Source organism: Anguilla rostrata, chromosome 5 (genome assembly GCF_018555375.3).
Source record: "Anguilla rostrata isolate EN2019 chromosome 5, ASM1855537v3, whole genome shotgun sequence".
NCBI lineage: Eukaryota > Metazoa > Chordata > Actinopteri > Anguilliformes > Anguillidae > Anguilla > Anguilla rostrata.
In genome coordinates this window covers 8,087,391-8,102,523 of record NC_057937.1, presented here as the reverse complement: position 1 = coordinate 8,102,523, position 15,133 = coordinate 8,087,391, and the positions used below count along the sequence as shown (strand labels likewise).

At 47.5% G+C, this 15,133-nt stretch overlaps 1 long non-coding RNA gene across 2 annotated transcripts in view; it reads left to right on the top strand.

Moving 5' to 3' along the window:
* The first annotated feature begins 286 nt into the window (after positions 1-286).
* LOC135254593 (uncharacterized) overlaps positions 287-15,133 on the top strand; it is a 46,379-nt gene continuing 31,532 nt past the window's right edge. The window contains exon 1 of one of the 2 annotated variants that reach the window (XR_010329923.1): positions 287-920. This is a non-coding gene — a long non-coding RNA (uncharacterized LOC135254593). The remainder of the gene's footprint in view (positions 921-15,133) is intronic. The other variant, XR_010329922.1, reaches the window with a different exon arrangement.

Below are 15,133 nucleotides of genomic sequence, written 5' to 3'. Positions count from 1 at the left end.
ATTGCAGTCAGTAACAAAACAGCACCAACTGAGCTATAGACATTACACCTAGGGAAACCTTCACTGACAACGCACACTGCGCAACTGTCCATCCTCCTCCTGCTTCTTCTTGAGATTTTCCGGCAGTGTGTACGTTAACGTGCTATTTACCGCCCTCCTCTGGTCAAAGCAATAATATCAGCTCGCGTCTTATTGGTTCACACGTCATTAAATCAGTCAAAAATCAAACCTGAACAACGTCCCTTTAAATTGACAACTGTCACTCAACCCCAGATTGGTTTATAGAGCCCATACCTTCCCGGAACCCAAATGGAAGAAACCACTTTCAGGACAAACAGGTCGTGAGACAAACTGAAACGTCAACAAGATGTAATAAGGCATTTAAAAAAAACGAAAAAACAAAAAAAAAACAAAAACCGATAAAACACAATTTCTCGGAAAACTAAGAACATTTGACATCGTCATTATTACTCGCGAGATTATATGTCAACCGAACAAGAACATAACAATCACAGTCAATGTCCCCCCTTTGCAGAGCAGCGCAAATCGAATCTACCATTAAATTGAACGAGAACAGGTGCGCAATTTCCCCCGCGAACCTTGCCATGGCCATACGGCATTCAGGAATCTCCGGTAAAATTCATATAACAAACATTCTCAAAGTTTTCGTCGCCCTCGGTATAAAATTAATTTAAATGTATTCAAGAAATGTGGCAATATCATTAAATTAAATTAAGTTAAATTTAAAACAAAACCGTGTGGAAGCTAAGGCAATGGAAATGGACATTCAGATTTCCATGAACTTGCCGGTAAGAAGGCCGGCTTTTAAGGAAAACCGTTGACTGAAAATGTTTAAATGTGGAGAATCCCCCATTCCAGATGAAGCAAGGTGGCGTGAGAGCAGCGGAAAGACGGGCCAAGTAAGTCTTAATAAATAATTTTAATATGCACTGTGAACAAAATAAACTGCAGTTGCTGCAGATTATGTGGTTTGCCAGGAGCGGTACCATTCTAAAAGGGGGAGACTTGTCTCAGCTACCACCAAATGTGTAGCACCTGCGTACACACGGGTGGTTTCAGTGTGTCATTGCTTGTTGTTTGTATGCCCCCTTTCCTGTTTATGCCATGAAGTAAAGGGAAATAAAGATTCAGACAGCAGGTGAGAGCAGGTGCTTGAATGAGCAATGCTGTTGGGGCACCGCCGGCATTCCCTCCCCTGAGACGGCCGTCGGTTGCCAGTTGTGGCACATAATTGTCGGAGGACGCTGCGTGCCTGAAACCCGGTTGTTTTTATTTATTTATTTCAAGGTAAGATCTGGGGAGAGATTTTGAGATTTGTCTTTGTGGATGTGTCTGACAATTAGTGAGTGGGAGTGTGGCTCAGGTCTGCCAAGAAACGGTTGCATAGTATAGGTAGTCCTCTACTTTCCTGTAATAGGTACAGCTCCTATATAGTGTAATTGTAAGTGTGGGGCCACCAGTTTGTCTCCCCTTGTTTTCACGCATGGTACTTCATTCCTCTGACAACTAGAGGTTACCAAGTCACTTCTCAAACAATTATCCCATTTGCACTACATACAGTAATCTAAGTTGATAAAGTTTCCCACTAATTAAGCACAGATGATGAATGACAGCGATGTTTACAAGCGATACTTGCGTATTAAATTAAGTTTGATTACTTACTACCATGGGCATGCTACAGTATTTTAAAATGTTGTGCAGGGGCATGTTATTTTTGGTTAGAAGCAGTGGGAAATACCCAAATGAAAAAATGAGAGCAGTTATATAACATTTAACTTACACAAAAATGTATGAATGATTCCACTAATTATCTAATCATGGTCTTCAATCAAGACCTTAAGTAGAATCAAGTGTCTTAGTGCTGGGCTAAAACAAAAACCTGCTTTATATGGATGCATTTTTCTTTTCACTGCTGTTGTACTTGATCCTGGTCCTGGAGATCCACAGAGTCTGTTGCTTTTTGTGTTCATCGTAAGATCAGTGACAGATTCAGACCCAAGAAACCAGGTGACCAAAATGAACTGTGTGATCTCCTGCTTTAACTGATCAATTGGTGTGGTCACAAAGCCAGGAGACCCTGTGGCACTAATGCTTTCCACTGCATTTGAACTCCCACCCATGTTCACTTTCCTTCCTGACTCTCCCCATATTAGACGTACTAATTGTTTTTTTTTTATAAATGTCTTTGTTAGTAACTGAATTGCATGATTAATCAGTTGCCTGTGCTGTTAAAGTGCCTATGGGGACCCCCGGAGCATAACCAGTGCAATACAGGTTTAAATTCCTGCAGGCCCCTTGGTGGAGAAAAACTGATGAATGTGTACCAGAGGACGATGAGAAAACCGAGTAAAAGTGCTTGAATTTGAGGCTTTGTGGAGCCAGCTGTTAATGGGAAGTAGCCAGCAATTACAGATGAACAGCTGGACGGTTGCCTTTTTAAATCTGTTGTCTGGGTACATGCAATGTGTGTGTGCACAGTGCGCATGCATGCTGACAGGTGTGTGTGCTGGGTATGCTTTTTTCACACCCTCTGAGTGTTTCTCAACCACATGCAACAGTATCACGGTATTGGTTTTTTATGATGTACTATTTAGAATTTATGTAAGATGCAATATGATCCATTTCAGAAGCCATATTCATAATGAAGAGTAAGTGCACGTGAGTGCGTGAGCGCATGTGCATGTCTTCATTATGCTCCAAGCCCAAGAGCCGTTCGGTACCATAATGTAAGTATGGCTCACACAGGAAATTCACACACAGTCCATCACAACTAGACAGATAAAAATTGCCCCCTGCTGTATTTATTCTAATCATTCTTGAGCCTTGTTTGAGAGCGGTACGGTGGGCTCGATATAAAACGGGACTCGGCGTAAAAAATTATGGGCGGAACACTTCATCTTTCTGCTGAGCTGGCGATCTTACGACAGCCTTTCGCAGACTTTTAAAAACCGTCTGTGCTGACAGAACGGTTCAAGAGTTCGGCGTGCGTACGGTACATTTTCATCTTCTCAATGGCATCAGTCAAATTCGGTTAGTGCATTCGCTCGGAAAAAAGTTAGCCTAAGTAGGACTGTAATAGCAATCTCACCGTGTTATTTCAACAAGTAATGTCATTTATTTGCCCGGTTAAATCTTTGGCTAAAGGGTCGGAAAATTGAATCTCTCTTGGATGAGGTTCAAATATATATACATGTATTTTTAATGGGAAACATAACATTTTGATAATACTGACACCGATAATGGGAGCTGCAGAGATGCTAAAGTGATTCACTGTCCATAAAAATCTCTCCCTTGTGCACGCTGGAAGAATAATGACTTGGAGGTGACTTTGCCGCGCAGCAGCTGAGATATTTTAGTCTATTTAGTTAAAATATTGAATGTGGCTGCTGCAAATCACCTAGGTCCTACTTAAGAAAAAAAAAGCATTCTGTTCTTGGCAATCCTGGTAATCTCATTTAAAAAAAGAGAACATTCTGGAAACAGTTTTTATGCTGCTAAGTGGCTTCTTCGGCGCAGATAAAAATCGCAACGAGTTCCGGTCTGTATTTTGTGCTGATCGCACTGCTGAAACGGCTTCAGTTAAGTTTGCGAATGACCTGTGTCTGAGTGTGAATGCTAGTTACGACAAGGTTATGACTCAGTTCTTGTTTTAAGTCTTTGTTTGACTTTTGACCATAAAGTTCTATTACATTGGCTTGGATGTTCGGTAGACCAGGGCTGCCCAACCCTGTTCCTGGATGTCTGCCATCCTGCAGGTTTTCATTTCAACCCTAATTTGGAACACCTAATTCTACTAACTAGCAGCTCAACAACATCTCTATAGTAACTGCTGATTGAGGTGTGCATTGGTAGGGTCGGAGTGAAAGCCTACAGGGGGGTAGATCTCTAGGAACAGGGTTGGGCAGCCCTGGGTTAGACCTCTTGGGGCAGTATTGCAGAGGATTGAATCTTTTCTTAAAGGCAGAAAGTTTTTTGTAGTTTCTTTTGAGGGCCAGAAATGTGTGTAAATTGGCAATTCTTTTGGGATCCACAAGGATCGGTTCTTGGCCCAATACTGTTCTCATTGTATATTCTCCCCCTTGGGAGATTTATCAGAAAATGTCATATCCACTTTCAAAGCTATGCTGATGACACATGACTGTATATATGAAATGTGAGGATGAAAATGTAATCCGTACGTATAAACAAATTGGGGATCTCATGGTTTAAATACTTTAGCCTGTCCCTATATACAAAATGGCCCCTGCATTGCAGCCCTTTGTCAGTGTGGGATGGCTTGACTCAATATGGTAATTTCTTTTTAGGGGACTGAGATTTTATAAAGTTTAGGAGCCCCTTTTTAAATAATGGACATCTAATATCAGTAATTTGCCTAGCAGTTATCATTTAATATTCATATTTAATTGGAGCTTGAAATTAATTTCAAGTTATCCAGAATGAATGCAAAAAAAAAAAATCTCTTCATTTGAAAATGAACCACCCAAGGGTTTTACATTATTTATTTATTTTTTTACCAAGGACGTACCAAACACACTCCAGTCAGTCGTCCTTGCGGGGGGGGGGGGGGGGAGGAGGAGCTGGCCTCGCGCTTGGGTTATATCTGCTCACGGAGACGCACCCTGGTGCCTTTTTAAGAAAGTCATCATGTTTTCCAAGTTTGTTTATTAATTTTTCATTTATATTCCCCCTCCCCCGTCGGATGCTTTCTGAGCGCGTCACAAATTTGTCTTCTAAATTACCGCGGCCTCCACAGAGACCTGCTGGAGGTACCTGGAGCCTGGAAGTCGTGATGCGGTGACACGTGTTTGGGGTTTTTCCTCTAATGAAGAAATCAAATGGGCTGGAGGCGACCTGTTCAGCTGCCCCCCCCCCCCCCCAGTTCCAAATTTGGAAGAGGGTCCATAGTGTAATAAAGAGGAGGTACCAGTTGCATGTGTCTGATGCTCACTAAAATGAATGCCAAAGCAAGACATCCCTTGACAGGAGTGGCCGTACATATTTTGGCCTTAAAAACACTTGGCAAGTTCATCGTCCACACACATGAGGATCAATTCATAAAAAATATTCTCCTTCCTACAATGCACTCTTCTGATAACAATCACAAAAGTTGCTTATCATTTTAAGTGGAGCATTGGAGAAAAAAATATATTTAGCATAGTCTTTTGTTTTTTTTTTTGGTCACCCCACCATAGTCATTTATTATTTATTATTTATCAGTCATTTATCCGGAAAAGCTATTGAGTCTTATCAATTTTAATTAGCAGGAAGTGTACCGCACGCTATTCTCTCATCAGATAATTCTCTCGTGTTATTTTACTGTCATACGGGAGTCGGCTGTGGTAATGGAAGGCTGCCGTGGACTTTGGCCAAAGGTCGCAGCCCTGTCGGACGCGTAATTAAGCTCGGGAGACGGACTCGCCCGTCCTGCTTTATCGCTTGCTTTCGTGGAGACGACGGGGCCTGGCGCCCCGCCCACTGCCTCCGCACCCTGCCCCCCCCCGCCCCAAAGAGTTTCAGCGTCCACCGGTCCTGGCGAGAGCGACGTTTACTTCGTCGCACCCCCCCCACCCCTGCACGGCCACGATGTGATGTCGTTACTTGCTCCTCTGATGGTCGGTTTTAGTACTGCATGGGGCGGGGATGAACAGTGAATGAATTTGAGTGAATGGCGGGTAGGCCCCCGAGATGGATTGGTGACACCTGTCCAGGGTGTTTCTGCTGTTCACCCAATGGCTGCTGGGATAGACTCCAGCCTCCCCCTTCCCTTCCCACCCTGACTAGGAGTAAGTGGTTTAGACGACGGACGGATGGATGGATGTTCTCATTTGGAATGCCCAGTGGGTCTGCCCCATTGCTGCATCGATTCGGGAGAGGGTGGATTTGGGCGCACGTCCCCCCGCGGTGCCCTCTGCCAGCTGCCCACCTCTTCACGCTGGGCAGTAGACCAGCTGAGCCACGCAGGTGTCCCTAAAGCAAGACTCGCAGGTGGGGGCAGAGGAGAGTCCCTGGTGCGATGTGTAACAGGAGACAGTGCCAATCGCTCTCCCTCCCTGGGTGATGCTGCTGGCCGGCCATTTGAAACCCAGGCCACCTGGCTCCTTCACCACACAGAGGGCCAGAACTTCGGATTGAGATTCAGCTTTGTAATCCCCCCACGAGCAAATTTATATTACAAGCTGCAGTTTACATAAAACCCATAAAGCCATAAAAATAAAAACAAAACGCCGGGAGAGACACGGCGGTAAATCGTCAGCTCAGCCAGCGATCGGGGCCATTATTTCCTGAGAGCTCGCGGAACAATCGGACGCGAACGAGCCGCAGTCGATTTACCCGAAGAACAACTGTCCATGGACTAAAAAGCAGGCGCGCGAGGGGGGGCTGTCACAAGCACCTGCTGTCTGCCGAAACGAGAGCCCCCGCCCCTCCCCCCCCACCCGCCCCCATCCCCCCTCCTCCCCAACCAGGACCCAAGTCCTCACCTGCACTCCCCTGGATCGGCAGTGGGACGCAGAATGTGAATTGATGGAGGTCTGCGGATGTGACTTTGGCAGCGCCGGGCCGTCTGGCAGCCGACGGCATCGGTGGAAGGGCTGCCAACCCCCGGCCAATGAGCAGCGAGAGCCCCGTTTACGGTTGTAAGCAGGAAGCGACCTCGTAAACAAGGTGGCCGCCGCAGTTTAACCTAACGAGGGCATGACAGAGCTTCTGCAACACGACGGGGCAATGCGGCGTTTTCATCGCCGAATCGCTCTGTTTCCGTTTTACGTCTTTGTACTTTGAAGAACCGAACCGCTAACTGGAATCTCCTCCCAGCTCGTCCTAGTCTCCTCCCAGCTTTTTTTCCCCAGTGTGTTTTGTAAATGTCCAAACCGTTGTGGATTTCAGTGGTTGTGGAGTCTTGTGACGGTCAAAGTGGCTCACCGTATTACTGTGGTCTGTGACGACCATGTATGATATCACTGTGGAAAGACCAAGCATCTGCCTGCATTATAGATTAATTCTGAACGTGGGTACTTTGAGCACATGGTTTATATTGTATATGATATTATTATACATATATGGTTATTTATGAAAGTTCATCACCCGTTAGGAAAAAAGTTTATAGAGATTGAGATGACATTTTAATGGCCAGTCGGGCTGCCCCAGTGGGTCAAATTTCACTTAGCATTTTCATCTTAGATTTTTAATAGCAAAGCCTATCTGCTAAAAGTTCACTTAGCCTTTGCATCTTAGATTTTTCACAACAGAACCCGACTGCAAAAAGTTCTTTTGCATCTTATATTCCTAACAGCCAAGCACTGCTGCTGAAAGTTCAGTTAGCATTTGCATCTTAAATTTCTAACAGCAAAACCCAATTACGGAAAGTAGACTAAGCATTTGCATCTTAGATTTTGTTTTTCACCAAAGTCCTACTGCAAAAAGTTTACTCAGAATTTGCGTTGTAGATGGTTTTTTTTTTTTTTTTTTTTTTTACAGCACAGACCAACTGCAAGAAGGGTCAGTTAATATTTGCCTCTTAGATTTTCAACAGCAAAGCCCAAATGTTTATTTAAAAAAATTTTTTTTTTTTTTTGCTAAGAGCTTATAAATTATTAATGCCCCCTTTTTAGTTTTAGTATTGGAAAAGGCTGGCTGCTGAACTGTGCTGACTGATAGCCCTGGGCCTGGTTTGGAGTGCTGCATATGCTGCCTGTGCAAAGGTTATCTTTGATAACTGTGCATGATTCTGTCTGCTGTGCAGAGGGGCTCTGTACCCACCTGGCCTTGACACTGCTGGTATGTGTGTTTGTGTGTGTGTGTGTGTGGTTTGTGCGTGCCTGCGTGCGTGTGTGTGTGTGCGCGAGAGAGCAATATGGAGAGAAACAGAAGGAGAGAGAGGGCGTTCAATGGACCCGTCCAAGTCACCAAACCTTGAAAAGCAGCCTGTGGCTTGTTATCTTTTATGTGAAATATGTGTAGCCTGGTCTGTTAAAGCTGGGCTAACCTGTTAAATCCTTACCTCGGGCAGACTGGGCTAACTGTTGCGCTTTTACTGTGACCTTTCGGTCCTGTGTGCGCCCCCCCCCCCCCCCCCCCCACCCCCGCCCCCACCCCCGCCTCCATGCTTCAGTGCTCAGTGCAAAGCGGCCGGTTGCTAAAAAGCATGGGCAGCTGCAACCAAAATGTGGAACACGCCTCAGTTGGGATCTCCCGGGCAACCCCGAATCACCGTGATTGGGGTGAGGCCGCTCGCGAGGCTGGGAAGCGTCCCGTTGCTACATAAAGGGGGAGGGGGGAGGGGGGGCAGGTGTGGGGAGAGGCTGGGTAAATAATTCAGCCAACTCTCAATACAAAAAAATACGACAAAGGAAATCAATAGATACCAAAGGCTATGCTTTTATAAATAAGCTGTTGGCTCACGAAATGAGAAATGCGAGAAGAAAAAGAAGAATAAGAAGAAAAGTACCTCCTAAAGGCCTCGAAGCTGAAGAATTGATGGAATGCCAGATCGGTCCGGCGTGTAACCTGCCGAAAGGAGAAAACACCCCGGGTGTATTTGCGGAAGGCGCTCTCGCTTGCGTCGCTGTGTCAGTGCCACAGAAAGATTCCGCGAGCCCCTCCGTCTCTCCGCCACTTCCTGTCTCTTTCAGAATGAATTTCACCTGGAGACGCACGCGAGAGGCTGCCGTCTGAGTGATGGAGCGAATGCCAGCCAGTGTGTGTGTGTGCGTGCTGTGTGTGCGCTGTGTGTGTATATGTGCTTGTGTGTGTGTGCGTGCGTGCCTGCTGTGTATGTATATGTGCATGTGCATGTGCTTGTGTGTGTGTGTGTGTGTGCCGTGTCTGTGTGTGTGTGTGTGTGTGTGTGTGTGTGTGTGTGTACTGTGTGTTTGTGTATATATATATATGTGTGTGTGTGTGTGTGTGCGTGTGCGTGCTGTGTGGGCGAAGGTTGGGAATGGCTCCCGGTCACCTGGCCCATTATCTGGGCTCGCTAGACTGCTGCTGGACCTCACTGTGCTGCTCTGTTCTCCGCCTGGGCTTTCTGGCTTCATACTGGTTAACAGACTCTGGGCTCATAGTGAAGGAGGAGCCCGGTCCGGATCTGCCGTTCTGGAACAGGCTGTGCTGCACGTCGTTAGCCTCCGTATGTTCTCTTCTATCGGACCAGCGAAGACACGCTCGCGCGTGCGCACACACACACACACACACGTACGTGCAGACACAGAGACAGACACACGCCCGAATGCTGTTCACTTTTTATTCGCTGCCTGTTACTGCAGTCCATATAGGGATGCAAGAACAGTCTTCCTGTCATTATCAAGAGATGTCATGTCACGTAAATGCCAGGGTTCATGAAATAATTGAGAGAAGTTGGAATGAAATCCAGGAACTGACATTGCCCCACCTCCAGTTAAAACGAATCAGGACCTTGTTTTTTTGGACTTACCGACCACAAGAACACTGCCCATTTTATCTTGAACAGGAAGTGATGCGAACGTCACCATAAAGCACGCTGTGCAGATGTTTTACAATCAGTATCTCATTTTGTTCTTAATGATGGCGTGTCACTTCATCCAAATACTCACCGCAAAGGGTTTTTACAGGTGCTTATTTCACAAAGGTGTGATGGCTGCATTTGTGATTTTAAAAAAAATGCGTCTCCCCTTCATCTGTGAGTCACGCGCTGAAGACGTCGGACAGGAGCAGAGCTCTGATGGAAGAGTCGTGTTTTTAACGCGGTGTTCTCTCGCCGTGCTCCGACCTGCCGTCGGGAACGGCCGGCGGAACCCTTGCTGCTTTCGATCACTCGATCGCCTGAAACGTCAAACGCGGCTCAGCAGGAACCTTGAAGCGAAGATGACGACCTCGCTCGCTCGTTAAAAACCTTCTGTCGGCCGAGCGCGAGGAGCGCAGGTGCGCTGGCGGTAACGAGGGAGGAGCGGGGCGGGGCTAACGCCGTAATGGGCGGAGCCAAAGTGTACTGTCAATCACCGAATCCCAATGATCCAGTCATATATATTACTTATATTTCTCTAATTTTTATTTATTTCTGGACTGTAAGACGTATCGCCAGTTCATCTACTCACTTCTGCATTGGATCTCCTGTTGGATGTGTCGGAGGGGTGGGTAACATGGTGGAGCAGTTAATTTTTTAAAAATGAACTTAAATGGAAAACATGTTAGGTTATTTGACGAAGGGGGTTAGTGGGGGGACCAGACAGTGTTTTTGTACGTGCCAGATAATGCACTAAATCCCTATGTGCCAATGTTTTTTTTAAGGTTTTTTTGATGCCTGTAATTGTTACATCTGGGCTTTTAATGTAAGTGGCCTAAATGGGCTAAAGAGGAGGGGCCTGCAGGGTCAATTGATGATAACACGCTTGGGCCTGCAGCTGCTGGAGAGGCTTTTATGTTCGGCCTGATTGATCAATTACTGGGATGCAAGCTGCTGTTCTGAACACAGAGTTCAGTGGGGGGGGGGGTGACGGGGGTTGGGGTGGGGGAGGGGGCAGGCCAGTCTGCAGGACTCCTGTCACAGATGTTTGGCATGATTTACGAGAGGTCAGCCCCCCCACAGTTGGTTGACTCAGCCGTCCTTTCTGGGAGGGGGGGGGGGGGTGTGCCTGTGTTTGTGTGTGTGTGTGTGTGGTGGTTCTTCTGATTGTGAAATACCAAAGTATTTCCAAAATCTTTTCCTGTCCCATCTTCAGTGTCAGATATTGTACATTACCGTAGTGCTGTGTAAAACTGTTGTCCGTGCAGATAGAGATGGTTGCATTTCTGCCTGTGTATCGTGGGGCTTATCCATGGGTTTGTAATTGCCGTAGTGCTCTATTCATATTCAGGATGCATTATGGGTAGGCTTGGCCTTGAGCGCTGCGTATGTGGAGCAGTCGGGTAATTTATCACTCAAGGAGACTGAGACCTCGGCTGACTTCAGTGGAGCATGGCAGGTAAGGACGCTGGATTCGCAAACCCAAGGGTTGCACGTTTGACTCCCAGTGTGGCACAGCTATTGAACCGTTTGAGTGCTTAACCTGAGACGCTCCAGTACGTTTTCAGGCGCAAAAGGGCTCCTTTCAAGCAGAATAAATAACCATAACCTTACCTTAAGGACCAGGGAGAGATGGAGACGGAGAAAGAGAGGGCGAGAGAGAGACAGAGAGAGGGGCTCTCTGGTGTCCACAGCATCGCTGTCCTTGATTGACCGTTCATTAATTAGCGCTCCATTATAAAGCTCTGCGTGAGGACGAGAAAAAACTGAATGTCTGTGTCATTTTTCGCAGTATTTTGGGGACAGGGTGAAAGTGACTGCTGGGGGCGGGGCTGTGTGAGTGGGGCGCCCAGCATGCCCCCCATCCCGCCCCCGTCCCACACCTGCCAGCGGGTGCTTCTGAGCGAGCAGCTGGTGTGCGTCTGGACCGGCGGGCGAACAGCGACTCCACACCGAGCAAACACGGGCCGGGGAGCCGCTGGTATTTATCTGGGCCCTTCGGTCCACTGGAGGGATGGGAGAGTGTTTATATTCGGCTCTGACCAGAGCAAACGGCCCAAGAAATTAAAGGTCCCCTCGCTCGGGTGCTCGTCCTCTCGCTCGCTCGCTCCCGTGCTCCCTCTCTCCGCCGCACTCGCACCGCTTCTCCACCAGGGGGCCTCGCCTGGAGGTCCAGGACTCTTGCGGACCCTGAAGCGCCACCTCCGTGCTTGTTCTGCCCTGACCTCTCGCCTCTTCGCGAAGAGCGAGGGGGGTGGTGGCGAAACGTCGTCAGAGGGGGATTTTTACACAGTGTTCCCACGCGGCCCAGATGGCCCGTGGGCGAGACGCAGCCAGCGAATCCCTGATGGTTTCAGGAAAACTGTCGGCGGGTGTCCCGACATCGCAGGAACAGCGCCAGGCGACTTTCTCAGCTGAAATTTTACTCTATTTTGTATTTTGCCCCCCCCCATCCTGAGAAGGTGTGAAGACGGCACAATGGTGGTACGCAGGAAGGTACTGACTGTGCCGTGTTTCTCTTATTTTTTTTGCAGTCCCTTCAGAGATGGGGTTGGCCTTTGAAAGGAAAAGCTTGGGGCGGCTACCATCATGTGCCAGACTGACCCAAGCAGGGGAGGGGGCAGGGGGCTGTATCGGTTGGCATAGCCTCGTGTATTAAAATAGCTGGGCCTGAGTCCAGTAGCGCTGCTGCTTTTAATTCCTCCCCTCTAATCAGGGACTAATTTAAACCTGATGCACCAGGTGAGTGTGATCTCTGGCCAATCGGTGATATTATCGGACTCTGGACTATCAGACAACAGAAAAGCAGCAGTACTGCAGAACCTGAGGGCCATGTTTCAGTATCCCTGCTGTACACAATGTGGCAGATTCTTTTCTGTTTTTCCTCTTTTAGTTCTACAATGAACTCGCACACTAGGAAGCCTGATATTGCGCTGTCATCGTTGTATCATTTGTATTCGTACAAGGTGAAAAATATATGTTCATGGTGGTACCATGGTTGAGCTCCTACACGAGATGCATATACCACAATGACAGATTAGTACTGTTAGGATCGCGGTGAGCTGAGCACGGGGGCCCTCAAAAGATTGTGGTGTAATTGTGGAGAGGCCCGGGGTGGTGGGGCCCAATGTGTGATCTTTTCATGAGACCGGGAGTCCCTTGTGGAGTCCCTGGCTGTGTACATATTCCCGGCGCGTACTTTCTGTGATCGAATGAGGTGCAATAGAAATCTTTAAAATGCACACAGCAGGCCGGCTAGCTCAATTGCAATATTTGTAGAAACTCGACAAAAAGAGTAATCTGATACATTCATTCTTTAATGGTTTTAGTCAGGAGGTCAGTAAATATCAGTTAGACTTTTAGTTTTAGAAAAAAATAGTAAATATATCTTGTGTCAGAGGTGGCTGTGAGCTCACAGTTTTTTATTTTTTTAAACTTGAACAAAAAACATGAAAAAGTTCCCAGGAGGCTTGTATTCAAAGGGATTTTTGCTAATGCTTTTTTTTTCTTCCCCCCAGAGTGATTTTTTTCCCCAGCAAGTTACACGCTTGTAAAATAGTGCTCTCTAATGGGATTCTTTGAGAGAGCCGTGAGGTCAGTAACAAGGAGCTCTTCTGGATGCAGGCATTATCGGAACCGCACTCACTCATTCGCAGAAGGCCGTATAGCCGCCCCAGCCATCGATAGACCTTTAACCAGGCTCGCGTCTCTCCTCCTCTTAAAATTGCCCGGGATTTGGAGCAGATTTATAGTAATGGGGGGAACGCAACATGCTTTTAGCCGCTTGCTTTATGGTAATGTTGCCTCCTTGACATACGGTGCGTCTGAACGCCGGGAAAACCAGCTCGGATTAAGCGCCGCCCGCGCGGTGGAAAGGGGAGCGCAATTAGCATTCTGACTCGCCGCTAAATCTCTGGCAAAGATCCCGTAATTTATCGAAAATCTGGAAGCGAGAGGACATTAGCCCCCGTCTCGGCTGATGGAAAGCCGCGCTTTTTATTCAAACTGAAAAGGGCCCGGAGCCGGTAGCGTCCAGCAGATTATTTCTCAGTTGTCTTCGGCTCCAAGCGTCTGCGCCGGCTTTCCTGAGACTAGCGACCATGTCAGGCACCTCGGGGCCCTAAGGGTGCATATTTATTATAATAGCTCGTTTTATTATTGATTTATTTGCCTGACTAACAAGGCTATTATGGCGTGACGCGTGAAATGCGCTCCGCGACGTGAACGGGGAGCGACAGCGTTGGAAAACAAGCGCAGTTAATTTATCGAGGTCAGGCTGAAAGGCGGCGCCGTAATGAGCGCACGCAGCCGCGCAAACGGCACGTCGGGCAACTGAGCAGGGCTGCCCTTGAGCAGCGCACGTCGTTCTCAAGTACAGAGAACACGACGCGTGTGTACCCTCCCTCTCTTTCTCCCTCCCTACCGCCTTCTCTCTCCCTCCCTCCCTCCCTCCATTTCTCTCTCTCTCTCTCTCCCCCTCCCCCCTTTCACTGCACAGTCAGCCGCAGCTGCTGTTCCTTCCGCAGTCCGCCGGTCTGGCTGCGCAGTCATTGCGTCGGGGACGGACGCTACACATGTAGCCGTAGCAGGGGTGGCCAACCCAGGTCCCGGAGAGCCGCACGGTCTACCGGTTTCTGTTTTTATTCGGCACTTAATCGATCAGTTTCAGCAGCCGATCACGCAGGTAACTCGCCTCGCTTGGTTTCTTCGGCCTAATCGGTGGTTTTGTTTTAGGCGAAAACAAAAACCAGCAGACCCTGCGGCTCCCCAGGACCAGGGCTGGCCAGCCCTGAGCTTGTGCGTTGATCCGCACGGCACCTGTTTGACCCGGAGGAGTTGCTGGTATGTGGGGAAATGAAGGAAAACCCCACCCACCCAAACCCCTCCTCTGTGGGCATCCCTGCAGTCTGCTGTGCTCTGACACGGGGGCCATTTTGGATGGTGTAATGGTTTCATACTGCACTTACGAGGTTCGGGGGAAAAAAAAAAATCTGGCAGAAACATTTCCGCAGTATTCCATCGTATTTCAAATTGGCTGGGGAAATGGAAAGATCGAATTTCACTCTCCAGATTTTTACCCGAGATATGAAAGCAGTGTGATTATTTAACGCCTGTTTATAGCAAAACTCTTGAGCAATGTGCAGGTCGAAATGAGCTGTTTTTTTTAATAGTTCTTGCGCTTATTTCTGCCACTGATCCTTCTGAAATCGATTCACCAGTATCGTTGGCAACTCCAACAACTAGTATAACTCTTTCTAAATTTCATGTGAACTTCTGCTCTTAGTTAATTTACATGATCTGACAGTTTGACTGAACTGTTGATAGACTTGTGAACGACGGCTGAAGATTGCTTTGTGTCCCAATATGACACGTTTTTGCTGTGATATAATTTGTGTGGATCAGGTTTTTTTTTTTTTTGTATACAGCTAATTCCCTAATCAAACCAGGACTGGTGGAAGAAAAAAGCCTGCATACACACTAGACACACAGGAATAGAAGTAGCCAATCCTGCTGTAGCTGCATTTAATATAGCGTGGGTGGGAGGAACCCCCACCAGCCCGAATAAAAAAAATTGAATAATGATCGAGTTCAGCAGCCAACATGGCTGCAGATGTACTGTAGGGATTTGCACCT